This window comes from Narcine bancroftii, chromosome 10 (assembly GCF_036971445.1).
Source record: "Narcine bancroftii isolate sNarBan1 chromosome 10, sNarBan1.hap1, whole genome shotgun sequence".
Classification (NCBI taxonomy): domain Eukaryota; kingdom Metazoa; phylum Chordata; class Chondrichthyes; order Torpediniformes; family Narcinidae; genus Narcine; species Narcine bancroftii.
In genome coordinates, this window is record NC_091478.1 from 94115392 (window position 1) to 94132434 (window position 17043).

General features: G+C 41.0%; 1 protein-coding gene across 13 annotated transcripts in view; it reads left to right on the plus strand.

Annotated features, from left to right (window-relative positions):
- cbfa2t3 (CBFA2/RUNX1 partner transcriptional co-repressor 3) overlaps window positions 1-17043 on the plus strand; it is a 108455-nt gene that overhangs the window by 46743 nt on the left and 44669 nt on the right. For 12 of the 13 annotated variants that reach the window (XM_069901939.1, XM_069901938.1, XM_069901936.1 and 9 more), the window contains one exon: window positions 14288-14341. The gene's annotated coding sequence lies outside the window, so the exon portion shown is untranslated. Of the gene's footprint in view, window positions 1-1278; window positions 1347-14287; window positions 14342-17043 lie in introns of those variants that run through there. The other variant, XM_069901941.1, reaches the window with a different exon arrangement.

Sequence of the window (17043 nt, forward strand, 5' to 3'; positions counted from 1 at the left end):
CCATTTTAATAAACATTTTCTCTCAAACACTGCACTCTACATTTATAGCTTGCATTATCTGTTGTACATGAGTGGTCGACTTGCCTGGATGGCACACAAAACAGTTTTCCATGGTTTCTCAGTACACATGGCAATGAACAATTAAATTCTGTCTGCCATTATTCCTCTATCAACTGATCAATATCATACTGTTGTCTGAGACGATCCCCTTTATTATCTTTAAAACCACAATGAATTAATATTTTGCTTCTGTTTTCTGTGTGTCGTTTTTTTTTAAACTTGGACTGTGTGTATTAAAAGTGCTGCTGATTTGGTTCTTGAAGACTTCAGAAACTGGATTGTTTAAGAATATCGACTATTGTTTCATGCCAGTATCGCACATGCCCATCCAAAATCCCAATTATTGGGATGGGTGCAAAAATATTAGGAGGGACTTGAAAATATAACTAGAGTTAATAGATTGAACATGAAGTGAGCACTTGAGCAGGAATGATTGTGTGGCCACCTTTTGATGTCCGATTCAAAATTCAGTTCTAATTTAATTCACAAAGTAGTTGTCCATGATTTACCTCAAATAGATAGAGCAAAACAGGTTATAAATTATGGTCAGGTGATGAATTTACTAAAGTCGCCCATGTTGGTATTACCTTATCTGGGTCATTGTGTGATTTCAGTCCCATGACAAGAATAACAATGTTCTTGGCTAACTTAAGGATGAGAATCAAAGCAACTGCTTTAGATTTTGGTACCATTTAAGAGTATCTCTTCAGTTGATGGGTTAAATTTATTTTGTTGGAGAAGTTGATCTCTGTTCTGCAGTGAAAGCTGACCGTTTGTGTGTCCTGAATGCAGAACACTTGAAATCATTGTTATAATAAAACCGTTCTTGTGTATCCAACTAAGTTCTTGATATGACCACCATCTCTCCCCATATTGATCAGCTGTCTGATGATATTATCTTCCCTAATTTGTTTATATCCATACTAATTTTAATTAAGAGTGATGTCATACCAGTGGATTAGTAATTAAATAATACTTTTACATTGCTGTAGATTTAAGTAACATAAAATAGTCTGTAAAGATTGTTTCTACCAAGCATTGCAGGTGTTGGGAGGTTAAAACTTCACTCCTTGTTTGGTGGTGAGATTGCAGATGTCCATAGAATAGCTGTGTATACACTCACAGCTGCAAACACAAACTCCTATTAATAGCTTATATTTCCTGCTCATGCCAGCCACATGACACAAGGGGGAGGACTGTCTGACACCAAGCTGTCCCCACAGGGATTGCACTAGCAGTTTAGGACCATGTTACTCTAGCAGTCCCAGTGGATGTGAATTGTACGGGTGAGTACATGATCACTTAATGTTTTAAGTTTTTTTTTCAAGTAGCTCAAGTCTGGGTTCCCCTATAGAATGTTTCTTCTTGCTACTGAGTTATTCAGCTACATGGTCAGTCACCTGGCAATAGAAATTGATATGTTCTGCTGTCCTTGGTTGCAAGAGGCAGTGAGAGCTTTTTAGAACCATGGAACTGTCGAACACTACGACATAAAAATAGATTCTTTGTGCCATCTAGACTGTGCTGAACTATTTTTCTGCCTAGTCACATTGGCCTGCACCCAGTCCATAGCTTCTCATCCACGTACCTATCCAAATTTTTCTTAAATGTCAAAATTGAGCCCTCATTTGCCACTTCAACTGGCAACTCATTCCACTCTCTCACCACTTTCTGTGTGAAGAAGTGACTCTTAGCATTCCCTTGAAACATTTTCCTTTTCACCCTTAACCTATGGCCTCTGGTTCCTTTCTCAACCAACCAGTGGAAAAAGCCAGCATGCATTTACTCTGTCTATACCCCTCATAATTTTGTATACCTCTATCAAATTTCCCCTCACTTTCTGATGCTCGAGGGAATAAAGTTTAACCCTAGCTCACTTTCTCCAGTTTTGACAACATCCTAGTAAACCTCTGCACACTTTCACACTTTCTGAGTTGGCATGGGTCTTTTAACATATCTTTCCTAAAGTTAGGTGACCAAAACTGCACAGAATGCTGACCTCGCCAATGTCTTGTACAATTTCACTAACATGCAAACTCCTATACTCAGTAGAATTAAAACAGGAAAGTTTCCAGATGCTGTGATTGTAGTGCAATGCACAAAAGTGTTGGAGAAACTAGGCAGATAATGCAGCAACTATAGGAAATGAAGGGTGACCAACATTTCGGGCCTGAGCCTTTCATCAAGGTATGACCTTGTCCCAACAAATTCAACAATAGCTCCCCATTAGTGGGGAATATCTCATTAGATCCTTGGGATTTATCCATCTTTATTGCTTCAAGACACCCAGCACTTTCTCCTCTATAAATCTATTTGGGTTCCATGACCTCACTGTTTGCTTGCCTCACTTCTGTAAACTCTCTCATTCCCCTGAGTAAATATAGATGCATAAACCCATTTAAGATCTTCCTGATTTCTTTTGGCTCCATACATAGCTGACCACTCTGCCCTTCAAGGACCAATTTTGTCCCTTACTCTCTTGCTCTTAATGTACTTGTAGAAGCCTTTGGCTTTTCCTTCACTTTGTCTGCCAAACCAACCTCATGTCTTCTTTTAGCTCCCTTGATTTCCTTCTCAAATTTTTCCTTGCATTTTTTATACTCCTCAAGTGCCTGCTATACACTTTTTTTTCCTCCTTATCCTGATCTTCAATATGCCTTAAAAACCAATATTCCCTCTGCCTGTTAACTTTGCCCTCAATCTTGAGAGGAACATACAAACTCTGTACTCTCAAATGTCACCTTTAAGGTCCTCCCACTTGCCAAGCACACCTTTGCCAGAAAACGACCTGTCCCAATCCATGCTTATTAGATCCTTTCTCATTACCACAAAGTTGACCATACTCCAATTTACAGTCTCAACCCATATTTACCTTGAAACTAATGGCATTATGATCTCTGGACCCAAAGTGTTCAACACACGCACTGTTTGTCACCTTTCCTGTTGTGTTCCCCAATAGAAGATCCAGTATTGAACTCTCTCCAAGTGAAATCTCAAAATATTGATTCAGAAAACTTTCCTGAACACATTTGACAAACTCTAACCCATTGAGCCCTTTTACAATATGTCAATATGCAGAAAGTTAGTCAACTACTATCACAACTTTGTTTCCTGCAGCTGTTTGCTTTTTCTACAGATCTGCTCCTCCAATTCCTGCAGTCTATAATTGGGCAATTGAAGTTTTCGTGTTTCCAAAATCCTTTTTCCATGTTTTTAAAATGATTTCTGCATTTTTCACCCCTTCTCTCGCTAGCACTGCTGTCACTACAGCTGTGACTGGCCATCAAATCGAGGATGTTGCTCCCTTCCTCGTTGTTGTTTAGATCAATGACACATGAATGGCACGCACGAGAGGTGGGCTGGACACATGCATGTGTAGGTGTGGTTGCGTGTGCCTGGATGTGGGACAAGTGAGCACAGTGAGTGTGGACACATGGAGGTCGCCTGGTATCGGCCTCCAAGGTAGCAGGAGAAGCAGCTCTGTTCAGGTAATTGCAGCATTTCGAGACTGCCTTAACTGAAACAGTTTGTAAGGAGGAAATCCTGAGCCCGCTTTATGGTGCTGGGAAGATGGCCTGTGAATGGATGTGACGGTTCATGGGTGAGGGAGGTGATGGCTGTCCCATGGAAGGAGCCTCATGCATTCCAGAGGGTTGGGGAGAGAAGAGAAGGTGAGGGTTACAGAATTCACTGTCTCTGGGTGCTGGCGCAGGACGGGATGGCACTATTTAGAGATCCGATGCAGGGGTGATAGTTACTGCCTGGGGATTGGGTGCAGGTTGGGCAGTGACTCTGCCTGGAGATTGAGGACAGGTTGGGCAGGAGCGCTGCCTGGGGATTGAGTGCAAGGTAATAGTTATTACTTGGGGATTGGATGCAAGTTGGGCAAGGGCACTGCTTGGCAAGATGGGTGCTAGTTATGGGCAAATACTGCTTGGGGTCAGGAGAACCAGACATTCTGGTTTGAGCTTAGTCAAGTAGATGCTGCCTGGTGATCTGGCAGGAGCTTGGAGTCTGGGTACAGATGGTAGTTTCTGACTGATATACTGTGCTCACTGTTTAAAAAAAGATTTTGTTTAAAATGACTAGTTTTTTAATGGCTTGAAACATGTAATTTTGTCTAAAAAAAATTTTCCAAATTTTGGGAAGGGGGGTACTGCCCCCCAAACCCACTACAAAGGGGGCTGCATCCCCTTGACTCTTGCTTTATGCCTTATGTAAGTGCCCAGCATTTTCCTTTTTAACCTCACCCTGTATAATACTATCCCAATAATGTGGTCATACCTTTTCTCTGTTCCACCCATTTAAACTCAATAGATGTGCCCTCTTGTTTGCCTTTTATCATCTTCTTGCCTGGTGTTAGCAAGGAGCAGGAGTGATGAAGGCCTCCATCTGACTGGAACAGATAGCTTTCTCCATGCAGCACAAGAGGCAATATCTGTGTATCCACCTCTCCGCTCTCCACCATCCAGGGACCCAAACAGTCTTTCAAAGAAGAGCAGTGGTTCATTTAGACTTCTCCCCATCTAGTGTTTTCATGTGCTCTCTTTTATGTTCGATAAGTGAAATGCAGATTGGGTAAATGGTTTGCAGAGCACCCGTGTTTAATCCATAGGAAAGATCCAGAAGTTCTGGCTGTCTGTCGCTTTAATTCACATCCACCTCCTTTTCTATTTTACCTCCTGCATTATTATAATAAGGCCCAAGACAAGCTTGAAAAGCATCTGGGCCTTCTGAGCTCTATATTGAATTTTCCAACTTTGCGTTTTCTTTCTGTCTATGTCAGAACTGATCATTACAGCCTGTTATCATTTTGACTTGGCTTTCATCTTTTCTGTCATCACCACTTCACTATAGCAGAAATATAGTCACCCTCTTGTCCCTCTTCCAGGGAATACAGTCCCAGCCTAGAAACACAATCCTTCCAGTTCCACTTGCGTATTTCAGAAACTTCTCTGCACTTTCTCCATCTTATTCACATATTTCCTGCAGTATGGAAACTGGTGAGACAGCACGTGTAATGTGTGCAGAACTGCCCACAATATTTCCAGGTGCATTCTCACTAATGTCTTGAACAGCTCTTGCACGGGGAGTCACGTGATGGAGTAGTGGCCGGACGGTGAACTCCAGCCCTCTCCAGAAAAGTCTCCAGAAAAACAAAGGAAAACACAAAGGCACAGAAATAAAAGTTACAGAAAAGTGAGTATAAAGGTGGAAAGAAGATGGCGACAAAAAAAGAAAAATCGAAGACAACGGTAAGAAGAGAGGAAGAGAAGACAAAGGAGGAAAAAGGTGAAGGCCTTACCTGTCCGAAGAGGCCCGCTGCGGAGAGAGAAACCCGCTCCCTCAGGTCGGTAAATAATGGACTACAAAAATGGCTCGCAGAGCCGAGTAAAAGTGCGCAACCGCGCATGCGCGATACTTCGCGCATGCGCGATGCGAATGAAAAAAAACACACCGACGGGAGGGGGGACCAGCTGGGGAGTCGATCTCCACAGCCGGCAACGACAGCTGCAGAACGCCTGCAGCAAGAAGAGACCACAGAAGACAATAGAAACAAGAAAGAAGAGGAGGAAAGGGCACCAAAGAAACAACAGATGGTCAACCCAGAGGAAGAAGAAGAGGAAGAGGAAGAGTACAGGGAAATAGAAGAAGAAAAGAAAGGCAAGGTAAAGGATATACTTGCTCTTATTAAAGGATACATGGAGTCATTTAAAGAATGGCAAACACAGGAATTTAAGGATTTAAGAAAAAGAATAAACAACACAGAAGAGAAAATAAATAAAATGGAGATGACCTTAACAGAAATGGGAAAGAAAATGGACAAGATGGAAGAGCGGGCAGTAGCAGCAGAAATGGAGGTAGAAGACTTAAAAAAGAAATTGGAGAAATCTAATAAAAAAACTAAAGAGACACAAGAACTACTAGCTCAAAAAATAGATACAATGGAAAACCATAACAGAAGAAATAACATAAAGATAGTGGGCCTTAAGGAAGATGAAGAAGGCAAGAATATGAGGGAGTTTATAAAAGAGTGGATCCCTAAGACCCTAGGATGTCCAGAACTACAGCAAGAAATGGAAATAGAAAGGGCACATAGAGTATTGGCCTCTAAACCACAACCACAACAAAAACCAAGATCTATTGTAGTAAAATTCCTAAGATATACTACAAGAGAAAAGGTACTGGAGAAGACAATGGAAAAAGTAAGAGAGGGCAACAAACCACTGGAGTATAAAGGGCAAAAAATCTTCATTTATCCAGATATAAGTTTTGAACTCCTAAAGAAGAGAAAAGAGTTCAATACAGCAAAGGTGATTTTATGGAAGAAAGGGTATAAATTTATACTAAAGCATCCAGCGGTATTGAAAATATTTATTCCAGGACAACAAAACAGACTATTCTCGGATCCAGAAGAAGCACGAAAATTTGCAGAACAATTACAAAAGTAGACTGAGGGAGGAAGACGGGTAATGAGAGTTAAAATGATCACGATTGATATGGATGTGGGTAAAGACAAAAATAGACTGAGGGATGAAGACGGGTAATGAGAGTAAAAATGATCACGATTGATATGTATGCGGGTAAAGAGGTATAAGAGTGAATAGAGACAATGAGCATATATGAATGTATCTGTACTTAGAGGAAAATATAGATAGTATAGACAAGAATTAATAAGGGAAGGTAATGGAATAGAGAGAATAAGGAGGGAATTAAAAGAGTGACCTTTGTGACATATGAAAAGTGAAATCTTTTCTGGGGGAGGCGGGGTGGGGGGAAATAGCGGTCACTGCAAAATCAGTTGACGCTTGCGAGTGGATTCGCAAATCCAAATGGAGACGGGAGATGTGGTTGTCCGACAAGGGATAAAGGACAACTCAGGAGGTGAAGGGGAGATTGGGGATAAATAAGATAGAAATAGGAGAATAAGGAAAATGTTGGATGTTGTAGAAATGTTGTCTTATAAAGAGTTGAAAATAAGAAAACAGAAATGGAAAAGGAGGAAAGGTAATGATGGAAAAACGGAAAGAGAAGATAAACAAAATATAAAAGGGCTACGCTGAACTATATGTCTTTAAATATTAATGGAATACATAACCAAATTAAAAAGGAAGAAACTACTAAATTTAAATGAATAAATGTATTCCATTAGAAAAAATAACATATAGGTTAAGAAATAATATTGAAATATTCGAACAAGTATAGGAGCCTTACATTAAATACAATAGCGAAAACCTACCGGGGACAAACATTACCTAAGTTGATGGAAGGAGAAGGAAAGAAAAGAATGGACTCAGTAGAATTTCTGGTGTAATTTTGTTGAATGACAACATTGTCTGACTGGCTTAATGCAACCTAGATTGTATACCTAAAATGGATGAGAGGGGGGGGCTGGGGGGGTGGCTTGGGAGGAGGGGGGGGGGGAAAAAAAGTCACTGTATATGTGTGAAAAAGAAATAGTGTATATCATGGCTAATGTGATTTATGGTGTGAAAAATAAAAAAATTTAAAAAAAAACAGCTCTTGCACTAAGTTTCTTGTCTGATAAAAGAGAGCATGCCATACCCCTCCTCCATCTCCCTGTCTACACTTTCATGGAATTGTCTATACCCCCAGGGCTCTGTTTAACTCCCCAGAGCTCTGCCATTAACTATGGAAGTCCTTGTACTGGTTTAGCTTCTGAGTTAAATTCCATGTCATTTCTATGCAGCAGCATGCCAGAGGTCTCCCAAGTTAAACAAAAGCAACCCTCCACTATCGTATTCTGACTTATCTACCTGGCCAATTTTGTGACCAATTGGATAGCTCACCTGGTTTCCATGTAATCTCACATTCCAGACCAGACTAACATGTCTAAAGTTTTGCTAAAGTTCCTATAGACCATGTCCATTGGCCTGCCCTCATTAATCCTGTTGGTCACCTTAATTTAAAAAAAGCAATTAACTTGTGAGACATGACTTCCAACACCAAGCCATGTTTACTATCCCTAATGTGTCTGGTTCTTTAAATAATAATGATTTATCTGTTTGAATCCTCTTGTAACTTATCCACCACTGATGGCAGTCTCACCAGCCAATGGTTCCCTGGCTTTTCCTTGCAGCGGTTCTTGAATAAAAGCACGTTATTAACCATCTTCCAGTCTTGAGGCAACTTGGGAAGATACAATAATCTCTGCTAGGGTCCCAGCATTTTCTTTCCTGGCTTCCCACGATGAGTTGATTTGTAACTAATGTATTTCAGGGTATCACTGGTCATTTCCCATAACAATCAAGTGCTGACACTGTAGAAAAGGTTTGCATCTCATTGAAGCCCCACTCAAACTTGGTCTTGGAAAACTTGTGATTTTGGTGCATGTGCCATTTTTATGGTACTGTTGGTAATGCTTTCAGTCACTCCTCCTGATTGAGTATAGGGAGGAATAATTAATTGAATTGGATTTGTTCTTTTCGTGAAAAGGATATGCCTGGTTAGTTAATGACATCATTAGGCAGATGTCATTATTATGTGGAAACAGCTTAGCGAGAGGTGCAGCTAGTTCTGCAGCAGATGTCTTTGACCAGATGGCTTATGCCACCTGGCCCTGTAGTCTTTGCTGTGTTTTGTGAACTATTTCTTGACATCACATGAAGGAAATCATGTCAGCCGAAAGAACAACAATTGTGTTGATGGGGGTTTAAGAGGAAGCTGAGGTGGAATAAACATGACCCTTCTAAAGATTGTTGTAAATAATCAATGGAACGTAGAACATTACAACACAGTTCAGGCCCTTTGGCCCTCTATTGTGTGACCCATATATCCCCATCAAAAAAAACTAAACCCTCCTGATCTCATAACCCTCTATTTTCTTCCATCCATGTGCCTGTCTAAGAGTCTCTTAAATGCTCCTATTGTCCCAGCCTCCACTGTCATCCCTGGAAATGCATTCCAGGCACCCATAACTTAGTATATTAAAAAAAACTTTCCCCTGATGTCTCCCCTAAACTTTCCTCCATTTGCTTTATACAGATGTCCTCTGAAGTTTGCTACTCTCGCCGTAGGAAAAAGTTTCTGACTGTCTACCTTATCTATGCCTCTCATAAAATTGGAGATCTAGAACTTTATTAATTAACCTCTCATTCTTCTTCACTCCAAAGAGATGTATGTCTCTGTTAACCTTGCCTAATTAGACATACTTTCCAATCCAGGCATTGTCCCAGTAAATCTCTTCTGGACCCTCTCCATAGCTTTCACATCCTTCATTTAATCAGGCGACAAGAACTGAACACAATATTTTAAATGTGATGCCACCAGAGATTTATAGAGCTTCAACATAACCTCAGAACTCCTGAACTCAATCCCCTGACTAATGAAGCCCAGCATACCAGTGGCCTTCTTAACTATCCTATCAACCTGTGAGAGGACTATGGGTCTTGATCCCAAAGTCCCACTGTTCTTCCACACTGTTAAGTATCCTACCAATAACCATGTACTCTGCCTTCAAATTTGACCTTCCAAAATGCATCATTTCACACTTAGCCAGATTGAATTCCATCTGCCACATTTCTTCTCAACTTTGCATCCTGCCTTTATCCTATTGTAATCGACACAGCCTTGAACACTATCTACAGCACCTCCAACCTTCATATCATCTGCAAACTTATTGACCCATCCTTCTACAACATAATCTTCAGGGTCAACTAACTATGGATACTGCCTGACCCGCTGAGTTCCTCCAGCATCTCATTATTTTCTTCAGGGTCATCTAACTGGCTGATAATTCTTAATGACCCATCCCTCTACTTCTTTGTCCCTGCATCAACACAGACTTGTAGGGTCTAACCATACATCTGTCCAAGTGTCATTTGAATGACAAAATTGTGCCTGCTTAGATCTGGCAGATCATTCCAAAGAGAAACCATGCACTGAATGTAAATGTTGCACCTCAGCTCCTTCTTAAATCTTTCCTCCTCTTTTTAAACCAGCCATTCTCAACCTTTATTTAGCTCTGCTTCCCCACCCCATTCCCCAGGACTCTGCTCAAAATTTATTGGCCCCTGTCCCTGTGAAGCAGTCAAGTTCACTCCTACCAACTACATGAAAAACAAAACTATTTGTGGTGTGAGGTGAAAAGAAAACAAGGAAGTCATGTTGCAGCAACACAATTTTTTTGTTAAACTGCACTTGATGTGCAATTCTGATCAGCCCCATTACAGGAAGGATGTAGAGGCTTTGGAAATAGAACAGATGAAATTTACCAGGACTTTGCCTGGTTTAGTGGAGTGGATGAACAAATTGGAGGGTTTTTTTCCTGAAGTAGAGGAGGCTGAGGGGAGACCTGGAAGAAGTTTATAAAATTATGAGAGGCATTGATCGGGTGGACAGTCAGAATCTTTTCCCCTCGGTAAAAGGCATCTCACATGAGGGGACATGCATTTAAGATGAGGGGGAAGAAGTTTAAGGGAGATGTAAAGGACAAATATTTAAGAATAGTGGGTACCTGGAACGAACTGCCATGAATAGTGGTGGAAGCAGATACAATAGGACCACTTAAGTGGTTTCTTGATTAAACACAAGAATATGGAGAGATATTTATCAAATGCATGCAGCAGAGTTTTAGTTTGATTTAGATATCCTATTCAGCAAAGATGTGTCGGCTAAAGGGTCAGCTCCATTGTTGTATTGCTCTGTGTAATAGTCCATGAAGACTGGCATCATTAATAACAATGCACAGAGACTCATTGGGAAACAAGGTTGAATGTTGCCACTTGGTATGGAATCACAGTGTCTATCCCTCACTGTCATGCTGGGGCAGATATCTATCTGTGCAGCCCTTCTCCATTTCTATCTGAGGCTAACCACATTTTACATGCAGCAGACTTTTATCGATGTTCATGTTGCACAGATATCCGGAGTTTCCAACCTGAAATACATGCCTTAATGTCAGCTTGTTGATTCCATTACAAGTAGGTTCCTCTTACTTGGACATCTTATTTTTTATGGGAGAGCTGCATCCTGTATCAGCGAATGCCCTCCAATTAGTCTTGCAGTTGATGTAAGAATATTTCCGAGCCTCATTGCCACGTTACTCTCACTCAAGGGTCACTGCTTCTGGGACTATCTTTTGGCAACAGCTCAGCCGAAAGGAAATGTCAGAACCTGTGACTCAAGGAGTTCCTTGCATGGATGGTTTGATTTGTAGATGTCGATTTATTCAGGTTTTAATAGGTGTTTGCTTCACTTGAGAAACTAAGGGGTACACATACCGTTCCCTGAAAGTAGCAACAAAGGTCAACAGAATGGCGAATAAAGTCATCAGTCAGGGCACTGAGAACAGGAGTTGGAGTCACGCTGCAACTATACAACATGTTGGTACGGCCATATTTTAAGTATGTGAGCATTTCTTGTCACCTGCTGAAATGATGTCATTAAACTGAAAAGATTAACACAGAAGTTACTGGGACTAAGGCCTTAAAATGTTATGAAAGGATAGGATGTTGTAACCTGGAGCTGAGGGCTGGCCACGTGAGAGTATATTAAATCATAAGGGGCATGGATAAGGTAAGTCGTACTGTTTTGCCAGGATGGGGGAGTCTAAAAGTAGAAGTGAGAGGGAAATGATTTGAAAGGGATCTGAGGGGCATCTTTTTCACATTGCAGGTGGGTGGATATATAGAACAGACTACTAGAGAAAATGATAGTACAATTACAACATTTAAAACACATTTAGATAGGTGCAATAGAAAAATGGAGAAATATGGGCAGATGCAGGCAAAATGGGACTAGTTCAAATAGGCATGGATGAGTTGGGCTGAAGGGCCTATTTCTGCACTAAATAACTGACTTAATTGGCAAAGATCAAAATATGGGGAACCAGATGCAGGCAACAGGTGTAATTCCATGTGGTGTGTTCAGTTCCTTTCACCTCATCTCATCACGTTATTGAAGCTGCACTAGGCACATGAGTATTTTACCACTCCTGACTTGTACCTTGTGATGGTGGTAATAGTATGGAATGTCAGGTAGTGAATCATTAGGCCACTACCTCTGATTTGCTCTTGTAGCCACAATAATCATCTGATTATCATTAAAATTGTGATCCCAAAGATGTTAAAGGTGGAGGACCTGGCGAGGATAATTCTGAAATGTCAAGGGGTAAAATTAGATAAGGGGGTGCAATTGCCCTCCTGGGAGTCACCGTTGAATCGATGGACTAAATGGTCTTTTCTGTACTATAATAAATAAGTGCTACACAATGTGCTAGTGGGTATATGTGGGCTTCCTTTGATCATTGCCTGGGACATGTTTGACACAAATGTTGTCTACCACTTGCCATCCCAAGCCTGAGTCCATTTTAGTCTTGCTGCAAGCTCTATTTCATAATGCGAGGACTGATGAACAGAAATCAGTATTTTGGATATTTATGGCGGAAGAAAATTGGGTCAAGCTCCTTGTTCAGAGAAAATCCTGAGGTGATGTCTACGATTGAGTTTGAATAATAATGTTATACATCAAGTGGTATGAGAACCCAGCTGGTTGGACTCTTTGATTCTTAATTGATTTTCCTCTTTGTCCTGAAGTTCTGGGGTAGGAGTGGTATCTACACTTTTCATTTGGAATAAAGAAAGCCCACATATACCCACTAGCACATTGTGTAGTACTTATTTATTATATTACAGAAAAGACCATTTAGCCCATTGATTCAACGGTGACTCCCAGCAGGGCAATTGCAGCCCCTTATCTAATTTTTTTTCTCTCTCTCTCTCTCTCTGTTCCCATCAATGTTCCTTTGGTTCTTTTGCCACTTGTATTCAGGGTAATTTAAAATCAGGCACAGGCCAGATGAAACTGCAATTCCTTCCATTCTTATCTGTAAAATGTTTTGTAGACGGCTCACAATTTGGAGAGATGCTCCAAAACGTTTTCCTATACCTAGGAATGACTTGGTTTAAATCCTATTTCTGCAAACATCTGCTTTTCACTTACCATCTCTGAGAAACCTGAAGGACTGGCTTAGTGAAATGCACAATTAGGTTGCCTGGTGCTGAGCCTAACTGACATAGAGGATGGTAAGGGAATAACGTGGAGCAGTCAGTCTGAATCTAGTATTTGCTTACTCTGAATGCTGGGGTGGGGGAATGTATACTCAGGTCATGTGGGAAGGACCACCACATGATCGACTGAAAATACTGGGATGCTATTTGGAGGTTTTGGTGGTAATGGCAAGGACTGCTTTGTGCACAAGCTGTGGTCTCTAGTTTTGAACATGGAGTGCAGTAACTCATTCATATTATTCTTTAGCAATGTCCAACAGAAGAGTTTGAATACTGCTGTTAGCAATGACTGCCATTAAGAACAATTGTATTTCACCACAACCAGCAAGTTCCATGGGGAAAAGATTCTGATTATTCATCAATCTTGCTATTTTTCCTCTTCCATCCCTTGATATTATTATTTTCCTCAACTCCGTTTTGTTTTAGCTGGTCTCCTCCCTCAAGCATTTGTATCCTGAAGCTTGATGAAATGATAATTTGAGAGAGTCTTGCATACAAAGAGAGCATGCAAGTGATGGGGATGATACCACGAGAAAGCAGCATTCTGACTTGCCCTTTTTTGGTTTGAACTGTAATCTGTGCACACTCCGTGAAGGAGCGATGGGTCCAAATGCAAGTGCAGTTGGCTAGAGGCATCAAGCATTAAATCAGTTCCATCCTACAATGAGGAGAGCTCTTGGAGAGCAGCTGACCAAAGGACAATTATCCCATTACTCCCCGTTTCCTGTGCCTTAATGGGACTATCAGTATCTGTGGACATTCTGTTTTAATCTGGAAGTGAGATAACCCTGTGAAATATCCAGAGCTTGGTATGTTCAAACTGGTAATGTAGAGGCCAACAATTTAATGTCCCAACAGCCTTATTCTCCCCAGATGTGCATCGTCCTCTTGCCTAAACAGAACAGTTTGTAACTGGATGAAACTTGAAGCTATGAAGACAATTTGTAAACAACCATGGCAGGCCTCAGATCAAAGGTTGATTGGTTGTGGTTCTTTAGCACATTAGGCCCAAGATCCAATGTGATTTTTAGGGCTGGCTTTGGCTCACTGCCATTACTACTGGTAGCGACAGCTATATTTGTTCCTCTTGTCTAAATAATTGTTACCAATGATCCACTTTATATTTGGAGCATTCAAAAGAGCAAATCTGCAGTAAACAACTATTGTTTATTTATTGTCTCCATTAAAACTGACAGGTAGAGACATTGGAGAAGCAGTCCCATTAGCTGACGTGATCTGAAACTGTTGGGGTAAGTGTGAAAATTTGATTAATGAGTTAAAAATGTGAGATTACAAATGTGCCTGTGCTAAATGTGATGTGTAAATCAGACAAAAACTCTGCTGCTTGCACATGATCAATACCCTTCTATTCTTTTCACATTTATGTGTCTATCCAGAAGTCTCTCGAGCACTTCTGTTGTATCTACTCGTACCTACCACTACTCTCAGCAGGCCATGGCAGGCACTCACTACTCTGTATTTTTTTTAAAGTACCATACACATTTTCCCCTAAATTCTCTCCCCCACACCTGAAATGCATGACCTCAAGTGTATGATTCTTTTATTACAAGGAAAAGATTCGGACTATTCACTCTCTTAATGTCTATCGTGATTTTATAAACTAATGCTTCAGGAAAAAAAACAACCCAAGTTTGTCATCCTCTCCCTACAGAGGTCTTAACTCCAATCCATGCAGAAACGTGGGCATGGTTAGTGCCACGCTGTTACAGTGCCAGCATTCGGGACCAGGATTTGAATCCCGCGCTGTCTGTAAGGAGTTTGTACTGCATGGGTTTTCCCTGGGAGCTTTAGGTTAACTAGATGGCATGGGCTGTTGGGTTGAATGTATGTCTCAACAAAAGAATATGCTGATCATGAATCTTAAGCCAGAATAACATCCTTCCACCATTCCCCTCTTCTATGGGCCAGCCAATTCTGATTCAGACTATCAATTCACTGTGGATCCCTTTTGGATGATCCTGCCATGAGCGACCTTGTCAAATGCCTTACTCACATCCTCTGCCCTATCCTCATCAGCCACCTTGTCTTCTCATGGTTTTATAAATCCTGTCTGATAAAAGCTGAATCTTAAACTACAGCGGTCTTCTGCAGTACATCCCACACTCAATTATGTATATTATCACTGGCCTACCCAAAGTGACATGTGTAGGTCTGTGGTGGGTTGGAAGGCAGGAGTGATTATATGATGGTGCAAGGCAAAAGGAGTTGTATTATTACTATCAAGAAGCACAAAAGGTCTAGAGAAGGTGTGAATATGGAAAACAGAACAATAAGTAAAACTGTTGGGCTGGAAAATAGTACAACCTGTTCTTTGGCTATTTACCTTCCAGTTACAACTGCAGTGCAGACCAAAAGGCATTCCCTTGTAGACATCCCAATTGTGTTTGGTTGACATTTTGGATTGACACCCTGCATCAGTTGTCTTGACCAAAATTTTGACTTTCCCTTTGAATCCATAGATGCTGCTTCACTTGCTAAGTTATCCAACAAATAGGTTTTTGTACCAGATTTCAATAGAGTTTGATGTAAGATCATAAGACACGGGAGCAGAATTAGACCATTTGGCCTATCAAGTCCACTCACCATTCCATAATGGCTGATTTATCTCATTTACTTGCCTTCTCCCCATAATCCTTGATTCTTTTCCTAATGAAGAACTTGTATATCTCTGTTATGGCATGACCTTCACAGCTGTCCGTGGCAACGAATTCCACAGATACATCACCCCCCTGGATACAGAAATTCCTCCTCATCTCTGTTCTGGTGCCCTCTGGTCCAGATACCTTCTGAACCCAGTTACCCCCCCCCCCCCCATAGGAAACGTCCTCTCCATTTCCACTCTATTTAGTCCTTTCAGTATTTGATAAGTTTCAATGAGATCCCCTCTTATTCTAAATTCTGGTGAGTACAGTCCCAGAGCCATCAGAACACTCTTCATATGATAATCCTTTCTTTCTGGGGATCATTCTCCTGAACCTCCTCTGGACCCTCTCTTATGTCAACACATCCTTCCTTACTTGAGCCAAAAACTACTCACAATACTCCGTGTGGTCTGACCACTGCCTTATAAAGAAACCTCAACATTACATCTCTGCTTTTATATTCTGTCCCTCTTGAAATGAATGCTACATTTCAGGAATCTTGCATGAGGACTCTCATGTCCCTCTGATATCTGAACTCATTGCCCATTTAGAAAGTAGTCTATACCTACATTCCTTCCAGCAAAGTGTATGATCATACATTTTTCTACACTGAATTCCATCTGTCATTTCCTTGCCCAATTTCCTAAAAAAGTCCTTCTGTAGACAGTGCTTCCTCAACACTACCTACCCCTCCTTTTATCTATGTATCATCTACAAACTTGGACACAAAGCCATTAATTCTGTTATCTGAACCATTGATATATAATGTGAAAAGAAGCAGTACCAAATCTGAGCCCTGTGGAACACCATTGGTCACCGGTAGCCAACCACAAAAGGTCCTTTTATCCCCACTCTCTGCCTCTGCTAATCAGCCAATACTGTATTTTCTCCATGCTAATACATGAGTTCTTGTTTAGCAGCCTCATGTATGGCACCCTTTCAAAGGGCTTCTGAGAAACCAAATAAGCTGTATTCACTGACTCTTTGTCTGTCATTCTTGTTATCTCCTCAAAGAATTTCATGTTTATCAAGCAAGATTTCCCCTTAAGAAACCATGCTGACTTCTGCCTATTTGACTGTGTTCGTCCCAAATGCATCAAAACCTCATACTGATAATAAATTCTAACATCTTGCCAACCGGAAGGATGTCTTGTCCGACTACTGACCTATAGTTTCCTGTCTTTTGTCTCCCTCCTTTCTTGAAAGAGCGGAGTGGCATTTGCAACTTTCCAGTCCTCCAGAGCCACTCCAGAATCCAGTGATTCTTCAAAAATCATTACTAAAGCCTC